Source organism: Rhinopithecus roxellana, chromosome 4 (assembly GCF_007565055.1).
Source record: "Rhinopithecus roxellana isolate Shanxi Qingling chromosome 4, ASM756505v1, whole genome shotgun sequence".
NCBI classification, from domain to species: Eukaryota; Metazoa; Chordata; class Mammalia; order Primates; family Cercopithecidae; genus Rhinopithecus; species Rhinopithecus roxellana.
Window position 1 is genome coordinate 163,171,029 of NC_044552.1, and position 23,437 is coordinate 163,194,465.

Genomic DNA, 23,437 nt, shown 5'->3' on the forward strand with positions numbered 1-23,437 from the left:
CACCGAAATAAGCAAATACTACAAATAAAGACTAACCTACAAGATCGTACCATTGCAGCCTGGGTGACACAGTGAGACTCCATCTAAAAAAAAAAAAAATAGCCACTTGTCAAATCTTTTCCTGCACACCACCAAATTTCTGTTTCCTATTGTACATGCCTCTGCTGCTCTTCTGGCAACACATTTCAACCTGAATGCTTTCTGATTTGCAGATTTGGTAGCCATGGCATCCCAAGTAGACAGGAGTATCTTTATGGCAGAGAGGATATTTTACACTGACTCATAAAACTTCTTTCCCCAGTGCATTTTCCATAGTAGGAATTCAATAATTGTTTTTATAAGAGCAATGAATTCTTCAGATTCATCCTGCCCAGAGAATACTGGGGGAAAAAAAACAAGCAAATGATGGGCATGAGCTTTATTTTTCTAAGAGTGTGTGCGTGTGTGTGTGTGTGTGTGTGTGCGTGCGCGCGCGCGTGCGTGTATTCCCTCTATACTTTATTTACCCCTGGCATTCTCCTATATTTTCATTTCAGTCACCATATCGTGGATTTTTCTCATAACCAATATAAAAGCACTCTATGATTTTCAGCTTCTATGACTTTTTCTCAGTAGATTATTTTCTTTGCGTATATACTTGCTCTTTATTCAATAATTTAGCCTTCCTTGAAAAAACCTTTTTCCAAAACTTGTAACATACATGACTCACAGCCTTTTTCTCCCTGGATAATCATTCTTAAGCAAAAGATGTCACTCATCACACTCCTGTTTCACCTTTTTGACAATTGGGAATGGTTTTTTAATAAATTAATGATATTCTTTACTTACTGTTTAAAAGAATTAGTACAGCATAACAGCTGACTGCAGTTAATGGGATCTTCCAAGATAGCAATAGAAAATAAAGAGACTCATCTGCCTTTGTTTTTGCTGACACTCTGTACTGTGGCTGGTAGCAGCTGAGACAGGACAAGTCCTGCATATCACTTTAGATTGCTGAACCTTGTCAAGTAAGCTGCTCTTCTGCCGCAGGCTCCCAGACTCTGTGCTGTCAGCACTCTTTCAACCTGCTGGGTCAGCATCACAATAGAAATCACATTCCCTATCTCACTTTTGGGACCAGTGAGCTGAGCCTAGCTAAGTGGAGAACGCTGTGTGATTTAGGAAACCAGGTTTGGCTTATGAGCTGCAAACTGCCCTGACGTGGCCTCTTTCAATGGCAAAACAGTGCTACAGACACAATGTCCTGCCCCTCAAACAAGTTGCTTGGTTCTTGTCCTTCACTTTGTACACCCAATTTTCTAAATCAATGCGTAAGTGCTATCTCCAGAAATTTGACGATGTGTAAGATGCACAGAGTGTATTACTGCGTACATATTGTAAAGCTTCTAGCTCTGTTTTCTTACAGACATGTTCATCCAATCCCTGATGTATAAAGACCTTGCTTTAAAAGATTTCACTGTTGTGCTGTTTTGGAGTAGTTGAGAAGCACTGGGTCATTTGTGCTTTCAATATGAGCAAAAATGATCTGCTAGAATGAGTGGTGCTATGTGTGTTAAAGTTATTACAGGTGCTAGAGGATCACTTAGCCAAGAAGTTCCTACCTCTCACTTACAGAGTGAAATATAGAGCTATTTTTTTCGCTTCTAGTAGGAGTAAAGAAAGAGTACAAAACTGGGTCAAAAAACAGGAACACCTGACATATTTGTTAAGTACTGAACCTATGTTTGCTGTGATGCTTTTATATCACCTTTGGCAAGTGATTTAGCTTCTTTGTTCCCCAAATCTTCCCTGTTGCAGAGTTAAGACGTTTTTTTCTTAACTTTACTTCTTAGAGTAAGTGTAGAAGGAGAAAGATGCCACTTAATAAACTTTTGGAGCTACAGATATAAGAAACATCTGAAAGAATGAGTTATCTGTCTCACCTTGAACTTTACTGGTCAAGACATTTACACAAAAATAATCCTTGGACTCCCAGTTTCAGTTCTGAAATGTAAAGAGTTTGGAAGTCATCACTCCCATGGTTACAAGAAGAAGCAGCTGGATAAACTAAAAATCAATTACTTTTCTTGGATTCATTAGAGAATTAAGGCTGCAGAACAATTGCCACCCCAAAATCTGTAGAAATGGGGACAGCTACAGAGTCACATCTGAGATCTGTTACATGGAGCCAAAACTGCTGCAGCCATAAACTGGTCCAAACACTTAAATGGTAATTTTGGTCAACTGCTGGAGGCTTAACTCCTGGATATCACAGTCTCAGTGGAAACCTCTATACTTTTCATGGCTATTACCTTCAAGAATTCCAACAGGTCCTTATAGTAAAGATCCAAAAAAATCAACCTCATAACTCTAGCAGGAGGAATGAAAAAGTAATCATGATGAAACACACTCAGCGTGTTCTCCATAACAAAGGCCTACTCTTCAAGGGAAAAGAATTGACCAGAGATTTATCCCATATTAGGGAAAGGCATATCTCCTACTGCAGCCTTCTCTTTCTTGTCTCACCTGACGGGAGAAAAAAATACTCAAATTTTTGCAATCTACTCATCTGACAACAGGCTAATATCCAGAACCTATAAATAACTCAAACAAATTTACAAGAAAAAAACAAACAACTCCATCAAAAAGTGGGCAAAGGATATGAACAGACACTTCTCAAAAGAAGACATTTATGCAGCCAACAGACACATGAAAAAATGCTTATCATCACTTACCATCAGAGAAATGCAAATCAAAACCACAATTAGATACCATCTCACACCAGTTAGAATGGCAATCATTAAAAAGTCAGAAACAGCAGGTGCTGGAGAGGATGTGGAGAAATAGGAACACTTTTACACTGCTGGTGGGACTGTAAACAAGTTCAACCATGGTGGAAAACAGTGTGGCAATTCCTCAAGGATCCAGAACTAGAAATACCATTTGACCCAGCCATCCCATTACTGGGTATATACCCAAAAGATTATGAATCATGCTGCTATAAAGACACATGCACACGTATGTTTATTGCGGCACTATTCACAATAGCAAAGACTTGGTATCAAACCCAAATGTCCATCAGTGACAGACTGGATTAAGAAAATGTGGCACATATACACCATGGAATACTATGCAGCCATAAAAAAGAATGAGTTCATGTCCTTTGTAGGGACATGGATGCAGCTGGAAACCATCATTCTCAGCAAACTATCACAAGAACAGAAAACCAAACACTGCATGTTCTCACTCATAGTTGGGAATTGAACAATGAGATCACTTGGACACAGGAAGGGGAACATCACATGCAGGGCCTATTTTGCGGTGGGGGGGATGGAGGAGGGATAGCATTAGGAGATATACCTAATGTAAATGATGAGTTGATGGGTGCAGCACACCAACATGGCACATGTATACATATGTAACAAACCTGCACATTGTGCACATGTACCCTAGAACATAAAATATAATTTAAAAAAAGAAAAAAGAAAAAAGAAATGTAAAGACTTTGGCACCTAAGCTTCAGTACATATTTAAAATAGCCCAACTCCTAACAGATTAGCATAAATCCTCACACTAAAGAACTATTTATAGCAGTTTTTATTCTTGATACAACACATTCAGCATTCAACAAAAAGTTCCAAGGGATGCCAAAAAGCAGGAAAATACACAGACTAAAGAGACAAAGCAATCATAACTCAGATATATAATGCAATATAATTCTTAAACAGGGAACTTAAAATAACTGTGATTAATATGTTAAAAATCTAATAAGAAACATAATAGAAAACATGCAAAAATAGATGGATAATATAAGCAGAGAGATGAAAACTCTCAGAAAAAAATAAAAATAAAGAAAAGAAATCAATATTACTGTAACAGAAATGAAAAAACAATTGTCTTCAATGGACTCACTGGTAGATTCAACACAGGAAAGAGTCAGTCAACTTAAGGATACATCAACAGAAACATCTTTAACTGAAATCTAAAGAAAAAATAATACAAAACAGAACAAAACATCTAAAACCTCAGGTATAATTTTAAAAGGTGTAAGATATGCATAATTGGAATACCAGATGAGAAAAGAGAAAAAAGCAGAAGAAAGATTTGTGATGGTAATTGCCAAGAGATTTCTAAAGTTAATAAAAATATCAAATCACAAACACAGAAAGCTCAGAGAAAAACAAGTAGTATAAATACCAAAAAGAATTGCACATAGGGGTGTCATCTTCAGAGTTCAGAAAAACAAACACAAAAAATCTTGGAAAATGTCAGAAGAGAAAAGTGTCTTACCTATAGAGGAACAAGAGTAGAAATTTTGTAGGACTTTTTTTTTTCTTTCAGAAACCATGAAAGTAAGAAGGGATTCGAGTGAACTATGTAAGTGTAAAACTAGGAGGAAAAAAAACCCACTGACCTAGAATGATATGTCCAGAGAATTTAGTCATCAAAAGTGAAGAAGAAACAAAGAAACAATCAGACAAACAAAAACTGAGAATTTATTGCCAACAGACTTGTTCTGCCAGAAATATTAAAGAAGTTCTTCAGGCGGAAGAAAAATAATATAAATGAGAAACATCTATCTACATAAGGAAAAGAAGAGCATTGGAAAAGGAATTAAAGAGGTAAAAATTATCTCATTTTTAATATTTTAATAAATTAAGACAATTTTAACAATAATAATAGTAACAATGTATTGGGTGATGACAACAATCTCATATAGATAGGAGAGAGGAGTTTGGAATAATCTGCTATAAGACACCTACACTATTAATTAAGTGGTATAATGTTATTTGAAGATGCACTTAGAATACTTAGCAATGTATATTGTAAATTCTAGGGCAACTACTAAAAATAAAAAATAAAAAAATATAATAGATATGTTAAGAAGGGATAGAAAAAGTAATCACATAAAATTCTCAATTAAATCTAGAAGAGAAAGAAAAAAAGAAAAAATGCAATGAATAGAAAAGTTACAAACATGGTAAACATTAATCCAACCATATCAGTAAATCACTTTAAATGTGAATGATCTAAGGAAACCAACTAAAAGGCAGAGAGGGCCAGAGTGGTTAACAAAAACACACCAAACATATTATTTACAAGAAACCCACACTATAGAGAGAGACAGTTAAGTTAAAAGTTAAGATATAGAGAAAGAAATGCCATACGGACACTAATCAAATAAAAGCTGAAGTAGCTATTTTAATTTCACAAAAGGAGACTTCAGAACAAGAAAAGTTGTAAGGTATGAAGAGGCACATTAGATAATGATAGAGGAGTGAAGTCTCTAAGAAAACATAATAATCCTAAATGTGTATGCACCTAACAACAGAGCATCATAAATCTGAGGCAAAAACTGATAGACTCAAAAGGAAAAATAGACAAATACACTATTGTTGTTGTAGAATTCAGCATCTGTCTTTTAGTAATTGATATATCTAGCAGACAGAAGATCACTACAGGTCCAGTTGGCCTGAACAGTACTACCAATCAATTTGATTTAATTGACATTTATATACTACTCCATCAACACCTGTAGAATACACATCTTCTCAAGCTCACATGGAGCTTTCATCAAGGTAGACCAGATTCTGGGCCAGAGAACACACCTTAACAAATTTAAAGGAATAGAAATTATATAAAGGATGTTCATTCTCACTGAAATTAAACTAGAAATCAATAACGGATAAGTAACTAGGAAATTCTCACATATCAGGAAATTAAACAACACACTTTCAAATAACCCAAGGGTAAAAGAAGAAATCTCCAGAAAAATTTAAAATATTTTGAATTAAATTAACATGAGAACACAATTTACCAAAATTAGTGGAATGCAAAAAGGCAATGCTTAGATGGAAGTTTATAGCATTAAATACATATTTTTAAAAAGGATAAAGATCAAAAATCAATAGTCACAAAGAGTGAAACAATGCATGCAATTTTTTAAAAAATCACTTAGGAGGCAAGGGAATTATAGCATAGAAAGTATAATGTATAAAAACAATCTGACTATATTACAAATGTTTGAAACAACTTTAATGAAAAGCAAATGGAGGAGAGTGCTGACTTAAGTAACTTTGGAAATGAGTGGGTTCTGAAAAACTAAAGACAAAAGAAAGTGTGCATAAGCACTGAACTCTAGACGATCAATTTATTTCCCACAGGAGTGGGCAATTAACAGCTAAAAGTTCTGATACTGCTATACATCTACATTAAAATTGAACAGCAAAGTAAATAGAAAGCAAATGGTTGGAGCCAGATTTTTCACTGTTGGAGTGAGAATTTATAGATAAGCCAAAGGAGGAGGCTAGAAAAATCAATGTGCTACCCAATTCGAGTTTGAGATATCAGTATGAACTGATTTAGTTTATGATAGCTTTTTTTTTTAGTTTATTACAGGCATAGATGATTACATATAAAAATATTTATAGATATGTGTGTACAAATGTTAGTATATACATATATTTTATTACCCTGTGGGTTGAGAGGAACCAAACCTACTCCAATAGAAACTAGCACACCAAATGCCCAGATATTTATTTCTGATACCATTCTCAAATAAAAGGAATTAGTGTTCCTTAGAGAAATAGCTGAATCCAGGACAGAGGCAGAAAATACATACAAGGAGCCCAGAGCATCTTGTTCTGTCAGAAAGTAAGTACTCAAAACTAAATAAATAGATTACAAAGATGGGGGTATGTCAAAGTGACACAGAAGCCAACTGAAGAAACTCCCAGTGGCTGAACAACAAAATAGATAAAGTAGCATTAGATAACACAGAATGTAAAAGAAATATCCATATATCCATACAAATATAATACGGACTAAGTTAATGAATGGAGGAGAGAATAAATGCATTTTCCTCATGCAGGAGGACTCCATGTAATGTATGCAGACACTCCACTCCCAAAGAAGGGGGGTACATGACTCCCCCTACGTGTGAGCTGCACATAGTGGGTCCAGTATAAAATGAGGCAGCAGACCTGAAAAGAGTGACCTCAACCCGGTAATCAACTAAACATCGTCAGTGATAAGTCATGTTGATATTATCTACCTTTGATATGATGTGATAAAAATGGTACTTGACGTCTGTGGTATTTTCCCAAAAATGTGCAACACTAGTTGAGTTATAAGAAAAACATCAGACGAATCCCGACTGAGAGACATTCTATGAAATACCTGACTAGAACTTCTCAAAAGTTTCAAGGGTATCCAAAAAAAGGAATATCCATCTGAGAAAATGTTTTCAAAGTGAAAACTGCCTTGGACGAAGTTAAAACAGGCAGGAAAAACTATATTCAACTCTATTGCAATAAGAGAGAAAGATTCAACTTACCTCCATTGAAACAAATGTGTGTTGGGTTTCTAAGCACTGGAAGACCTAGTGGAAGAGGAATGGAAAACATCAGGGTGAGGTTAATCACTGGCATGAATTGTGCACATTGAGACTTTTCTGAGTTTGCAAATGTTTTTCTCTGTTATTAAGCCATCTGTGTTTACTCATTGAAGCCCACTGAAACTATGAAAAAACAATTGTCTTCAATGGACTCACTGGTAGATTCAACACAGGAAAGAGTCAGTCAACTTAAGGATACATCAACAGAAACATCTTTAACTGAAATCTAAAGAAAAAATAATACAAAACAGAACAAAACATCTAAAACCTCAGGTATAATTTTAAAAGGTGTAAGATATGCATAATTGGAATACCAGATGAGAAAAGAGAAAAAAGCAGAAGAAAGATTTGTGATGGTAATTGCCAAGAGATTTCTAAAGTTAATAAAAATATCAAATCACAAATACAGAAAACTCAGAGAAAAACAAGTAGTATAAATACCAAAAAGAATTGCACATAGGGGTGTCATCTTCAGAGTTCAGAAAAACAAACACAAAAAATCTTGGAAAATGTCAGAAGAGAAAAGTGTCTTACCTATAGAGGAACAAGAGTAGAAATTTTGTAGGACTTTTTTTTTCTTTCAGAAAAAGGGTAGGATCCTACCCTTCCACGGAGACTGGCAGAAAGGGGTGCTATCTCCTCCCATGTTTATATTTCAAAGAGATGGTTCCCAGCTCCTTGAGAAAGACATCCCTGAGCTGTAAAACTGGCAAAAGGCTGGAAGATTTACACACATTTCAAAGGGACAGAGAAATGATTTACAATGGAAAGTTTTCTGAAGTAAATTATTTAAGAAAATGGGTATCAAGAAACTTGGGTAAAAATCTACTGAATAAAGTATACATTTTAATTAATGATTGATCAAGATTGGCTTATTATTTATAACAAAGGTAGGGTAACATAAGCTGATAACAACAGAGCAAATGACTATAGGGTTATGGGAACTCTTTCTCCAGCCTTCACTATTATTCTGTAATTCTGAGACCATCTAAAATTAAAAATTTATTACAAAATAACAGCTCTTTCTTGTTCTGGGCCTCTGGACCTGGTTTTCTTATTGTTTAAATAATACACTTGTTTTATGGCAGTTATAACTACGGCAGCCACAGAATACAACAATCTGGGTTGCTCTAAATGTGGCAGGCATCGTATCTCTGTTTTACAAGCAGGAGCTCTGAAAGGAAACCATTACTCAGGGAAGGAAGACTGTGTGAAGAATTGGTGAAGCCTTGTTTTCAGTGATCACTAAGAGATAAACCATCCTAAGAAGGGTGTCAGTCGATTTTTAGTTTGTTAAATATTGGGGTCAAGTATTGGCAAACCAGAGTTTTCTTGTCTGTATGCTGCTTTACCATTCACCCTGCCTTAAGGACAGAAATCCAGCGACCCCTACTAAGGATACCACCCATGTTGATGCAAAAGCGATACCAGCAGCTTCAGCTTTAGGAAAGGCAAAGACTGAGATTTAGGAAGCTCAAGTAAGACTGACTAAGGGATACCAGAGAGATGCTACGTTATGTTGCTAGATGATTATGTTTCTAGTAGCCAGCCGTGTTTATAGTAGGAGAAAGCTAAGAAAAACAGGGCACGCAACTGATAATAATGTCTAAAGCTGAATAAGCTAATAGTTATTTGCATAAAATACCTAGCCTGGGCTAGGATAGTCTGGATTATACTGGGCTGGGCCTCTGAGCTTCTGATTTAGTAACCTACTAATCATGAGAAAAGGCCAACATAGACAGACGGGCTACATCAGCTAAATGTTTCAGAGCAGTTTTGTTTTGTTTTTCAAAGTAACACCACATCTTACCTGTCAGAACTCCTCTTCTAAGAAATGGTATGCGCATAAACTAATATTTTTAAAGAGTTATTATGTTACCGTCATCTCTCAAGGGTACATTGCTGACAGTATAATGTGAAACTTTGATGCTCTTAATTGAAGGGGGTTTGGTTGATGGTAATTGCAAAGTGTTAGTGAGTTAAATTTTGTGAGTGTGAAGACATTGTGATATATTTTCATATTATTACTGGAGTCTAAAAATTAATAAGGATATAATGCAATTTTATAAAGAGATTGATATTTTAGTGTGACTCCTATAGAATTCTGATACTACATGGTCATAATTTGACTACAGCACTTACACCATTATATTTTGTGGGAGGGTTTTTCTTTGTTTTCTTTTATTTACTTTTAATTTATTGCCTCCTGCTCTGAATAGACTAACTTCAAGGATCAAGGCCACTGTTTCATTCACAAAATAACTGCTATACAAAATCTAAATATGTTTGTTGCAAGCAATGGGGAAATAATTGTCTATTTAATAAATGGTGCTGGGAGAACTGGCTAGCCATATGGGGAAAACTGAAACTGAACGTCTTCCTTACATCTTATACAAAAATTAACTCTAGATGGAATAAAGACTTAAACATAAAACCCAAAACCATAAAAACCCTAGAAGAAAGGCTAGGCAATACCATTGAGTAAACAGGCAAGGGCGAAAATTTTATGATAGAAATGCCAAAATCAATAGCAACAAAAGCAAAACTTGACAAGTGGGTTCTAGTTAAATTAAAGAGCTTCTGCACAGCAAAAGAAACTATCATCAGCGTAAAAGACAACGCACAGAATGGGAGAAAATTTTTGCAATCCATCCATCTGACAAAAGTCTAATATCCAGAGTCTACAAAAAACTTAAACAAATTTACAAGAAAATAAAAACAAACAAACTCAATAAAAAGTGGGCAAAGGACATAAACAGTCACTTCTCAAAAGAAGACATTCATGCAGCCAACAAATATATGAAAAAAAGCTTAACCTCACTGATCATTAGAGAAATGCAAATCAAAACCACAATGAGATACCATCTCACACAAGTCAGAAGGGTCATTATTAAAAAGTCAAGAAACGCCGGGCGCGGTGGCTCACGCCTGTCATCCCAGCACTTTGGGAGGCCGAGGCAGGCAGATCACGACGTCTGGAGATCGAGACCATCCTGGCGAACACGTTAAAACCCCGTCTCTACGAAAAATACAAAAAAATTAGCCGGTCGTGGTGGCGGGCGCCTGTAGTCCCAGCTTCTAGGGAGGCTGAGGCAGGAGAATGGCGTGAACCCGGGAGGCGGCGGAGCTTGCAGTGAGCGGAGATGGCACCACTGCATTCCAGCCTGGGCGACAGAGTGAGACTCCGTCTCAAAAAAAAAAAAAAAAAAAAAAAAAGTCAAGAAACAACAGATGATAGCGAGGTTGCAGAGAAAAAGAAACACTTTGCTGATGGTGGGAATGTAAGTTATTTCGATCCTTGTGGAAGACAGCGTGGTGATTCCTCAAAGATCTAGAAGCAGAAATACCATTTGACCCAGCAATCCCATTACAGAATACATACCCAAAGGATTATAAATTATTGTATCATAAAGATACATTCATTGCAGCACTATTCACAATAGCAAAGACATGGAATCAACCTAAATGCTCATCAAGATTGCCTGGATAAAGAAAATGTGGTACATACACACTATGGAATACTATGCAGTCATAAAAAGAAACGAGATTGTGTCCTTTGCAAGGACATAGATGGAGCTGGAAGCCATTATCTTCAGTAAGCTAATGCAGGAACAGAAAACCAAACACCACATGTTCTCACTTATAAGTGGAAGCTGAATGATGAGAACATGTGGGCAGATGGTGAGGGACAACACAGTGGGGCCTGTTGGGTCGGAATGGTGGAGGGAGAGCATCAGAAAGAATAGCTAATGGATGCTGGCTTAATACCTAGGTGATGGTTCGATCTTTGCAGCAAACCATCATGGCACATGTTTACCTATGTAACAAACCTGCACATCCTGCACATGTGCCCCCAAACTTAAAATAAAAATTGAAGAAAAAAAATATATATGTTAAGACCAAATCATAAAAATGGTGTTCCAACTAAAAATTGTTTGATATTTAATATTTCTTGAAATCTTTTTGACCTATTTCCTCTTTTTATTTCTTATTCCTCAAGATCTTTCTTTTTCTAAAAACATGGTATCAAGTAAGATCTTGGTAGAAAGGAGTGCTATCTCCTCCCATGTTTGTATTTCAAAGGGATGGTTCCAAGCTCCTTGAGAAAGACATCCCTTAGCTGTAAAACTGGCAAAAGGCTGGAAGAAGCTTTACACACATTTCAAAGGCACAGAGAAATAATGTAGATCTTTCTTTTTCAAGATCTTTATTTTTCTACAAACATGGTATCAAGTAAAAACATAATCTATTAATTTTAAGAATTTTTAAAATTATATTTAATTTACATCCTCACCTCCATTTCATATTTCCCCAAATAAGTAAAAGTAATTATTTACTGTTCATTAAGCCCCCCTAGTATGCAAGCAAGTGATTGGCATTAATTGAAACCCACAATACCTCAATGAGGTCCATAAGTACTTTCCAGGGATCTTTCGTCCACCACTAAATGATATACCACTTTATTTTGTAAGGATGTATACTTCCTTAAAGAATAGAAGTCACCCAACAAACAGTTTTGTAAGGATACTAGAAAAATACAGCTCATTAAAATCTATTAAGATAGAATTAAATTACCATGGAGTATGTCATATGTGTAATTTATACTTCTGGGAATATTTTTAAAGTATTTTGGAGATCCAAATGCCAAATGTTCATATTAAAGCTTCCATCTTTTTTGGAAATCATTATTTTTGTGGAATGTTATGAGATTTTTTGTTAGAAGGAAATTGGGAAAACATGAATTTGCATGACAGATTATAATGAGTGTGTTTTGCACCCCTGCTTACCTTGTTTATTGAGTTTCTTCACTTTTACCAAGTGTGAACTTGCCCAGCACTAATAGAGAAATCACAGTGGAAAAACTAACATAGGGAGACTACAAATTCTTGACCGTTGAGTTCAAAGTGCCACAGTCCAGGCTTAAGATAGGAAGATTTGAATGGTATACGATCTTTCATAATCAGTAGCCACTTCCCTTCCCAATTTGTTACTCTACTAGATATTTATTAATAGCAGAAGGAGAAGAAGATTTTAAAACTGGAGTTGGTTAATAAGAGAAGGGACAGAGCTGTACCTTGACAGGTCCCTCAGGACAAAATGTGGAGGTGGAAGCACAGGGAAGCAGCTGACCCCTCGGGTGAGTTTGAGGAATCAACAATACAAAAAACCAATTTTCTCCTTTCTATCTTAATTTCCTATAGGATGGCAATTTCCTCAGAGTCCCCAGTGTGGATTGAAGGAAAGAGAGGGCTACCTAGGGAGCAGTCCTGCCCCCCTGCATGACCAAGAATGGCAGAGAAGTGACACTGAGCACTGACAAAAGCAAAGGTCTCATAGTAGGTACAAAGAGACATTGCAGTGGAACTTGGTGTCAACTGTCATTGTAAGCACTGGTAGAGGTACAGGGCCTCTGTGCAAACCACTAGAAAAAGAAGAATAAGATAAGATGATTAAATATCTTGGTATATGACCAGAGCAGGTAAAGGGTACCCATAAACCAGATGCCCTGCCCTTACCCATCAACACAGTTTTGCATGGCAGAATGTTTAAAGGAGGGAAAAAGGAAAGAAGACATTCTAATTGTCTGAGTTAAATTAGAAATTACTAAGACAAATTTTAAAATGTTGGAATTTTCTCAGGCTATCATAGATCAAGTGTTATTCCATCACATGAAATGAGAACTCATAATAGAATAGTTTAGGCAAAGGAAAACAAAAATTTATAATTTGTACATGAGGACACACTGTGAAAATTGTAGCCCAGTGCTTATTAATAATGAATCTTATTATTAGAAAAGTAAAATGTTTTAACTATTTCAAAGCTTCCTCTCTCTTTCTATATGTGTATGTATATGTGTGTGTGTGTATACACACACACACACACACACACACACACTGTTATATTTGCTGTTTCTGACAACATGGCAAGATAATTAAGGAAGAAAGCATTAAACTGTACCCTAGAGTATAATTGGGGCTAACAAGTGATTTCCCAAAGGTCAGTCTGTTAATCAGTGGAGCGAGACAGACCTAGAACCTTCATCTTTGACCACAAGTCTGGTTTTTTACCAAAATGTCACCTGCATTTGAAAGCTTTAAAAAACCACTGGGCTAAATTGTAAAATAAATTGAGACATATGCCATCCCTAGAGGTAAATTACACTTCTGACTAACTCCAGGGGGACATGTCCTGGACACAGCTGTTCCAAGGCAGGCTGGATCTGATTAATCACTGCCCAACTAGGCATTTAGATCTACTCATTCATGGACAAGCCCAAGAGCAGATGTAATATTTTACTCTTCTGGGTTTCCAAGGACAAAGGAGTGCACAGAAGAATTAATCAAACAAACCCACAATGAATTATTCATTTTAAATAATACATTGTACACACATTAATAGAAAAGAATTAGAAAAAATTGCATGTTGCAACAATATTAAACATCTTAAACATCTACAAATTCTAGCTATAGGTGTATAACTAAGTGATGGTTTTATTAAAATTGTCTAAAATTGCTGCTATACAGAAGTTGCACAATTTCTCAAATGTTTGAAGGTCAGTGACTCTATGTGCCCAATTTCAAAGTGAAATCTAGTTCTCTCAAGGTACAGTCCACTCTATCATCCCAAAGACCAACTCTCTTTCTCCCCAAATAGAAGAATAAAAAGTATATTGCTCCTGAAATTTGTTAAGAAATCATACTCTAAGAAACGCCTCGACCACCAAGAAGAAGTAAGATCTGTATAATCATAAAACCCATTTAGAATGCCTCCTAAGAAAGCAACTGGCTTTGTCAAAGTAGCTTGAAAATCCTTTTATGAGATTTGGGGACTCCCTGAAGAAAAGGGAATTACAGAATCCAAAGAAGTTTGGTGTGCTAGAATATTAAATGTCTAAGAGATCATTTGCTCTTCCTTGGATGGTCCAAAGAGCCCTGGCCAGGTTTTACTCTGTAACTCTCTTGTATCTGTGTTTCCTTGGCAGAGCAAGCCCTCTCATGACTTCCATTGATAACTTTTTCTTTATATATGTTAATAATACAGTCAGTTTACATCTCATAGTCTTGGTTATTCTTTATGTTTCCATGTTCTGGTCTATCTAGCATTAATTTTTCAAATAAACTGTCAGAAGGCAATCATGTTTTTCATATTTCTAACATATGAGAAACACTGCATTGGAACCCCCACATTGACCAGGACACTAAAATACTAGTCAGAATTCTGCGTCCTTGGTTTTAGAGGCTATTGTGCAGAAGAAGAAAAAAATAACAAATAGTATTAATAAAAATGAGGATAGTAACAACAGCAATAGTAGTACTACATACATTTAGTTCTTAATAATTGACTAAAAATATTCACATATATTATCTCATTTAGGAGAAATAAAATATAACCATAAATCAAAGAACTACTTCGGACATTCAGGTGAATCATAACAGTACATGCTGGTGAATCAGAGACAGAAAACAGTTGAAGACCTTGTCTTGTAACACACTAAACAAAACCCTAACTTGTGACTCAGGAAAAGTGAAAAGCACTAAGTCTAAAAGATCTGGTCTAAGTTCATCTGGGAGACAAGACACAGTAACCAATGATGCACTTTTCAGTCATGGTTTAGACAAATTGAGTGCATGAGGTTCCAAGTAAAAAGAATGGACTCATTTACCTATGGGTGGAGCATGATGTGAGGAAACCCATGGCAAAATTACACAGGCATACATCATTTTGAAATGGTTTAGCAACAGGTAGCAGACTAGACCAAATGAACTGTGGCTTCTTTTATTATCTATTTAACTAGGATTCCAGAAGTAGCTAGTCTGCGGACTCAGTCACTCAGTAATATCAGCAAGACTCAGGCTCTTTCTGCCTCTCTCATATTGCCTTGGCCTCCCGTGCTTTTACCTTGCCACAATGTGTTGGTCCTAGCTTCAAATACCATGTTAGTTCCAAGCAGGAAGGAAGTGATGGGGGAAGGCTTTCTTTTTGTAATCTGAGGATGATGTTCCCCTACCACAGTTTGTCTCATTGGTCAGAATGAAGATTCATGGCCACCTCACGGCAACAACTAAAAAAGGGGATTGAAATTACTATAACCGATTTAAACTAATCATTTAATCCCTTAGAGGAGAACATGAAAGAGTTGAGATCAGGATTGAAAAATAAAAGGACATAAAGAGAATTCCTTTCTCCTTTCTTAAGAATAAAATTTTAAAACAGACTTTAGCAACCTCACCCCTTTTATTGCCTCTCTCCCCACACTCACCTCTTGTTATACCGTGAGGGTCCAGCACACTGGCCCTTAGAGAAATCATGTTTGAGAGAGGTGCTCATATTCTGCATACATTTTAAAGGCAGAGTATTTCCTGAAGGATTAGATCTAGGGTCTGAGCAAAAGAGAAAAGTTGAGGAAAAGCCCAAGTTTGGGGCCTGGACAACAAAGCCAACAACCAATATGGGAAAAATTAGATATGTAGACATTCATGTCTCTCTCAACATCTATACTCACAGAAGCAGGAAGATTGGCTTGTTTGATTTTTTTTTTTTTTCTTTATTAAAGTTCACAGGGCATTAGCCATTTGGGGGCTAAACTAAAACCAAGGACAGTGACGATCATTTGTAAATACTGCTGAGTGTTTGTAACCCAAGTTAGAGAAAATAATAAATCATTTAGACAAGGTCTCAATTGATAATTAAATCTTAAAATTGATAATTGAGGAAAGAAGTGAGTGAAGCCCGGGCGCGGTGGCTCACGCCTGTAATCCCAGCACTTTGGGAGGCTGAGGTGGGCAAATCAAGAGGTCAGGAGATCGAGACCACCCTGGCTAACATGGTGAAACCCCATCTCCACTAAAAATACAAAAATTAGCCAGGCGTGATGGCGAGTGCCTGTAGTCCCAGCTACTTAGGAGGCTGAGGCAGGAGAATGTGTGAACCTGGAAGGCGGAGCTTGCAGTAAACCGAGATCATACCACTGCACTCCAGCCTAGGTGACAGAGCAAGACTCCGTCTCAAAAAAAAAAAAAAAAAGTGAGTGAAAATATTTAAACATTCTGACAATTAGTGATCAAAAACAGAAAAACAAATAATAAATTAACTTTGTCCTAGTCCACAATGCTGTGCCACAGCTCTGCCTTCATCATTTGTACTTTAAAGGGAGCTCTTTCTTTGTCAGGCATTTCTTCAAATCAAATCTAAGAACCAGGAAAACAATACCTTTTAAGCCTTTAGTCTGATCTTCAACAATTGAGACATTTTCCCCACTATTGTTCTTTTAAAATATTCTAATTTAATAAAATCTAGGGAAGTTGAATTCTGAAGTCAATAGGGGAACAAGAGGGAAAGAATATTCTTTAATTCTTTCTCTGGTTTCCAGAAATCATACTGTACCTGTTAAGATTCTCTGAATTAACAGCACCAAAAAGTGACTCCAGAAAATCAGTAAAACATACAATGCTTAATACCTGTCAAAGACACCATCAATATATGAATATATTACCATTTGATGAAGTTTCAACTGCCAGCTACTGAGATGACTAAGATAAATAGCCAGCATCATCTTAATCTTCAAAGGTACTTGTTCCTACTGTCATGAAAAATTTCTTCTCTTATGTGATGGAGTTTACCCTGTAAATTAAATCTCTCAAGTAATGGAAGAAATAACCCATGACACCGGTGAGGGAAATTAAATTAGAGTCACTAATAGCAGGTCAGCACAGTCTGAGCAGAGGTAATGGAAGTGACCACATGAATGATAAGCAGGTCTTCACAAGGCTGTGACAAGTGTCTCCCGGACAGTGTGATGAGCATTCATCTAGGTGCCAAGCAATTCATAGTCAAGACACTAACATGTTTATAGTGCAGCTCACCCCCCCATCTATGCCAGAGCATGTCAACCTTTCTGAGGAGGATGTTCTAATTCCCTGGTGAAGGCCATTAGGAAAAGTTAAAAACGAGATTCCCTGTTTCTGGGTAAATCAATTTCTCATTGCCTAGAAACCTTTCTGGCAAGAGCAGATGACCTTTAGAGATAAGAAGAATCACAGAGCTATACTTAAATAATTTTATCTTTTTTAAGTGTTAGAAGGAAACAAAAGGAAAATTGTTCTGCAGTTCAACAGTCAGAAGGTGGCTAAAACAAATGGAGTTATTTTATTTTGTTGCTAAGGCTTGGGAGCACAGTAATGCCAATGACAAAATAACCTATTACATGGGAAAGTTAAAATGGTACCTTGCACTTTATAGGTAGCCCTGCTGGACTTTAGCTGTGATTTACTTTCTAATGCTCAATCGGGATCACTGAACTTTTGATATAAACATAATAAACAAGTAAATAACTAGCTGCTGAAAATGGAGACAAGAGCAGGAAAGGGGGATGTGGAATAGGGAAAGGGAGCTGTGAAGAATGACTTCTAGAGAATCACCAATAGTCTGATGGCTGCAACTTAACCTATTCTATTAAAATATGTTTTACTCTGATCTCAGATAACAAATGATAAGATCATGAAAAATGACCACTTTAAAATAGAGAAATGTCTGCATTGCCTGACATATTGTTTGGGGTATAAATAGACTGAAATGTGCACTTCAATTATCATATATCTGAGATGGTAATTGATGCTTGTTATTGTACAATACTTTTCCTAAGTATAATGTCCCTAGAACCACTGATTTGCAAAGAAAAAATTATTGTTGCATGCTCTCCATCCTATTTGCTTTAAATAGGTTGTTAGTTGTAATATTCAGTATTTTTAAATTATTTGCATTAAAAATAGAAAATAAAAAAGCAAGGATAAGAAGTTATTTTTCTGCTTTTTAAGTAGATGACTGTTTCTTAGTATATAAATACCTTTATTTTTATTTTTAATAGCTCAATCTTTGTATAGTTAACCAAGAAAATAATCCAAAATATTGGATTCTGATGATATCATGCTTTACAGGTATATAAAGTCAGGTCAAAACCATAGCACTTGAAGAAAATGAATGGAAAAATGAAACAGAGTTTAATAGAATAAAAAGCCCAAAGAATGCCAATTTGGAAAATACATGGTCTGTCCATTCTTTGAGTTTAGTAAAGCAGGCAGGATGAGCTTCTGGGAACATGATGAATCAGTGGTTAAGGAAAATAAACGTCAATAAGTTCTGAGCCTCAACCTCTTGCTAACTTATCATATTACTATACTGGGTCAAGTTATTTGCTTCTCTGAATCCGTTTTCTCATCTGTGAAGTAAAATTATAAAAAATAAAAAGCTTATTAAGTTTGGTTAGAAATGGAATTTCACATAGATTTTATTGGATATACTGAATAAAAGTCATTAATTTCATAGTTGGCACCATTATTCGTGATAAACAAAATAGAACTGTGAATCTCAGTCCTATGAAATATAAATGGGCCCATATTTAGTTCCAAACATGCACAAAATAATTAAACGTTCCTTCAAATCCCACTGAATGGTTCTTATGCTTAATCAAATGAAAGAAGAAAGAAATTCCCATTTAGCAAAAGATAACATTATTTCTTTGAATTATTCATTTTCAATTACTGTTCTATTTTTATCAAAATAAAATACTAAAAAATAAGGGTTTTTCAGATCTTAGAAGCAGTTTTCTTAGAATAGCATGTCTTGCCTTTCATATGGTAAAAGTCTGAAGTATGAGGCCAAATCAAATCAGAAACTTAGTAAAGAATATAAAACTGAAGAAAATAAATCTTTCATTTTATATTTAAACATTTGTTTATTAATTTTTACTTTTTGCTTTGTGTATAGATCTTTCCCCTTTCAAATTAACTGAGCAAAACTAGTTGGTTTTAACCAGATTAGTTTTAAAATTAAATGAAAAATCCTTATTTTTTATCTGTATTAAAATGAAAACCTGGCTGGGCGTGGTGGCTCACACCTGCAATCCCAGCACTTTGGGAGGCCGAGGCGGGCACATCATCTGAGGTCAGGAGTTGGAGACCAATCTGACCAACATGGTAAAACCCCGTCTCTACTAAAAATACAAAATTAGCCTGGCATGGTGGTACACACCTGTAATCCCAGCTACTCAGGAGGCTGAGGTAGGAGAATCGCTTGAACCCTGGAGGCAGAGGTTGCTGTGAGATGAAATCACACCACTGCACTTCAGCCTGGGTAACAAGAGCAAAACTGCATCTCAAAAAAATTAAAAAAATAAGTAAATAAAAGCTTATTTCCACTCTCAGAAATGTCCATGCAATTTAGTGACATGGAAAATTGTTGACAATATGTTATAAAGTAGAAAAATCACTATTCAAAATGTTAACTTTAAATTTTGTTTTACATTAATTTTCAGTCTAAATTTCAAATTTTAGTTTTGCTTTTAAAAATCTATACAATATAAATACATAATTCTTATACACACTTGGCTGTACATATATACACACATATACCACTGATGATCATAATATAATTGGATTATGGATAAATTTTTCTTGGGTAATTTTTCTATGTATAATTTTTGTCTACTGTAGACATATATTTGTAAACAGAAAATGTTACAAAATAAGTATAAAATTTTATTCACCAATATGGAATAGGATGACAACTTTATGTAAAAGCATTCATTAAGTGAATACCATTTAACATAAAAATATGCTGATTCCAGAAAAAATATAAAATTAATAACAGTATTTTATAGTTAAGTACCTCAAATTTTTAGTTAACTTTTGATTTAATCCACCAACTGTACATTTCATGCAAAATATATATAATTTTTTATTAAATTAAGACAGGTAAAACAATTTGATATATCCCCCGTACATATTAGGTATTACTTGACTGGCTATCAACTGGAACTAACTGACAGATTTGGCAATATAACATGTACAGGGCCCATGCAGGAAATATAAATGTGTGAAGCAAAAAGCTGAGAAAGTATTGAACATTAGGGAGTGTTGGAGAGTGAACCAGAAACTATTCTGTTCAGCTGATTATTGCCACACAGCAGTGAAGGCTCACACTGAAGGACAGTTTTTGAGAGAAGATAAATATCAGGATTTTCAGTTGAGATCTACAGGTTTTGAAAGTATTGTATAAATCAAGTAAAAACAATTATGCTGACATAGTATAATTCATGGAATACCCATTTGCAGCCTCTAGACTGAACTGTCCTAATCAATGCTAGACTTGAGTATTTCAAATGTACTTTATTCCAGTACACTTAGACTTGTTGCCATAACAATTGTTTGCCCACTCAGATTTTCACAAACCCTGTCTTCTACTTGGTAGAAACTAACTGTTCATATGGTCAATTTATAGTTGCAAAACACTTTGATATTTATCACTATGTGAATTACTGTTGCTTATCAAGAATCAAGGTCAATATTACTACTGGAAACATATATTTATAATCAGAAAATGTTACAAAATAAATATAAAATTTTATTCACCAATATGGAAGAGGATGTGTTATTATGACAACACTCTCATATTGATAATATTTACTAGACAATTTTATGTAATCAAGAATCAAGTCAGAAAGAATAAATAAGTCTCTGGGATATTCCTCCTCAATGATCTCAAAATAGGTAAAATAATTTTTAATTATTTGTTCAATGTAATTAAATCTTACCAATATTAGGCCAGGCATGGTGGATCACACCTGTAATGTAGCACTTTGGGAGGTCAAGGCAGACAGATCATGAGGTCAGGAGATCGAGAGCATCCTGGCTAACATGGTGAAATCCCATCTCTACTAAAAATACAAAAATATTAGCCAGGCATGGTGGCGGGTGCCTGTAGTCCCAGCAACATGGGAGGCTGAGGCATGAACCCAGGCGGAGCTTACAGTGAGCCGAAATCATGCCACTGCACTCCAGCCTGGGTGACAGAGCAAGACTGTGTCTCAAAAAAAAAAAAAAAAAAAAAAAATCCTACCAATATTAGCTTATTGTATCCTAGTCACTTAAAATAGATGCTTACCATTCAGTGGTTTTATTAACTATTTATTTCTATGTTTGAAATACTACAGATAATGAATTAACATAGTACATAAATCTCATGGCCTAACCATTTATACATATTTAGATCTATGTAATGTATCATAAAGAAAAGATCATCACCATAAAACCTTACAAATAGGAAATTCTGTGTCACATGAAACAGTCCATCAATCTGGCAATTGTTGGTTAATCATTTGATTTTTTTCTCTGATTTAATTGAAATACACTGTATTACTATTTGGGTTCTCTAGAGAAACAACACCAGTAGGAAATAGATAAATAGATTAGACAAATGGACAGAGAGAGAGAGAGAGAGAGAAAGAGAGAGAATTTGCTGTGATGGATTGGCTCGTGTAATTTTGGAGGCTAGGAAGTCCCAGAATCTGCTGTCTGCAAACTGAAGATCCAGGAAAGCCAATGGTGTAATTCAGTCTGAAGGTCAGAGAACCAGGGAAGCTAATGGTGTTAAGTCTTATTCCAAATCCAAAAGCCTGTGAATCAGGAGCACTGATGTCCTGGAACGGGACATCTAGGTCAAGGAAGAGAGGACATTTGCCCCTTTTCTGCCTTTTTGTTCTATTCAGTTCCTCAGTGGATTAGATGATACCTATTCAAATTGGTAAGGGTGATCTTCCTTCCCTAGTCTTCCAATGCAAGTCCTAATCTCTTCTGGAAACATCCTCACAGACATGCCCAGAAATAATGTTTTACCAGCTGTGTACCCTTTCACCTATTCAGATTGACCCATACAATTAACCACAACATAGGCTGATTTGCTGCCAATCAAAAAAAAAAGTGATAGCAGATTATAGAAACAGACTTAATCTCAAATCTAGACACTGTCAGAAAATCGAGTCTTCTTGAATATGTAGCCTTCACTACTCAATTATACCAATTAAACACATTTTTATATAGTAACTATTACAAGCTAGCCCATGTTCCAAGAGCAGTGGAAAACGGGAAGGATCCCATTTTATTATTCTGGCAGAATGAGGCAGATATCAAAAAATAAACAAGGCTGTGTTAGAGAACAATAAATGTTCTGCAAACAATTAGGGGCATGTAATAGAGCTGCAGGGGCCACCTTAGATCGAGACCAGGAAAATCTTCTCTAAGGAATTGCCAAAAAAAAAAAAAAAAAAGATCAAGAGAAAGAGAATTTCAAGAACAGAGAGGAGGCCAGCGTGGCAAGGGTCAGTGGGCAAGGGTAGGTTACCGAGACATGAAATCCAAGACAGGCAGAGATCAGTTCCTGTGGGGCTTTACAGGGCATGAAGGAGTCTGTATGTACTCTAAGTATAGTGACGTCTGTTTTTAAAAGATCCCTCTGCTGACTCTGTGGAGAATGAATTATGCGGAGGCAGAAATGTAAACAGAAATTAAGTATTGCAGGGAAGGGTAATGAGGGGTTGGATGATGTGGTAGAAGTAGAGGGGATATGTTTTGCAGGTAGCATCAGTTTTACATACTAATAATTTGAATGTGGGAAGTAAGGGAAAAAGAAGTGCAGACTTCATAGATTTTTGACTTGAGCGATTAGATAGGTGATACTGCTATTTACTGAGATGGAAGAATTGGGGAGAAACAAGTGTGGGTTAAGGGAAGGGAAATAGAGTTCCGTTTTAGGACAAGTTAGCTTCTAATGTCTTTTAGATATTCAATGAGAAGCAGGAAGTTGAATATAGGATTCTGTATTTGTAGAAAGATGTTAAAACTAGGGTATTAATATGGGAGTCATTAGCATAAGGATGGTAAAATAATGGAGCAGGATGATTTTTTTAAAAATGTGTGGTTTAAAAATAAAAAAGAAGGCCGGACACAGTGGCTCATGCCTATAATCCCAGCACTTTGGGAGGCTGAGGTGGGCGGATCACCTCAGATCAGGAGTTAGAGACCAGCCTGGCCAACATGTTGAAATCTTGTCTCTACTAAAAATACAAAAAATTACCTGGGTGTAGTGGCAGGCACCTGTAATCCCAGCTACTCCTGAGACTGAGGTAGGAGAATCGCTTGAAGCAGGGAGGCGGAGGTGGCAGTGAGCCAAGGTCGTGCCATTGCACTCCAGCCTGTACAACAAGAGAGAAATTGTCTCAAAAATTATTAA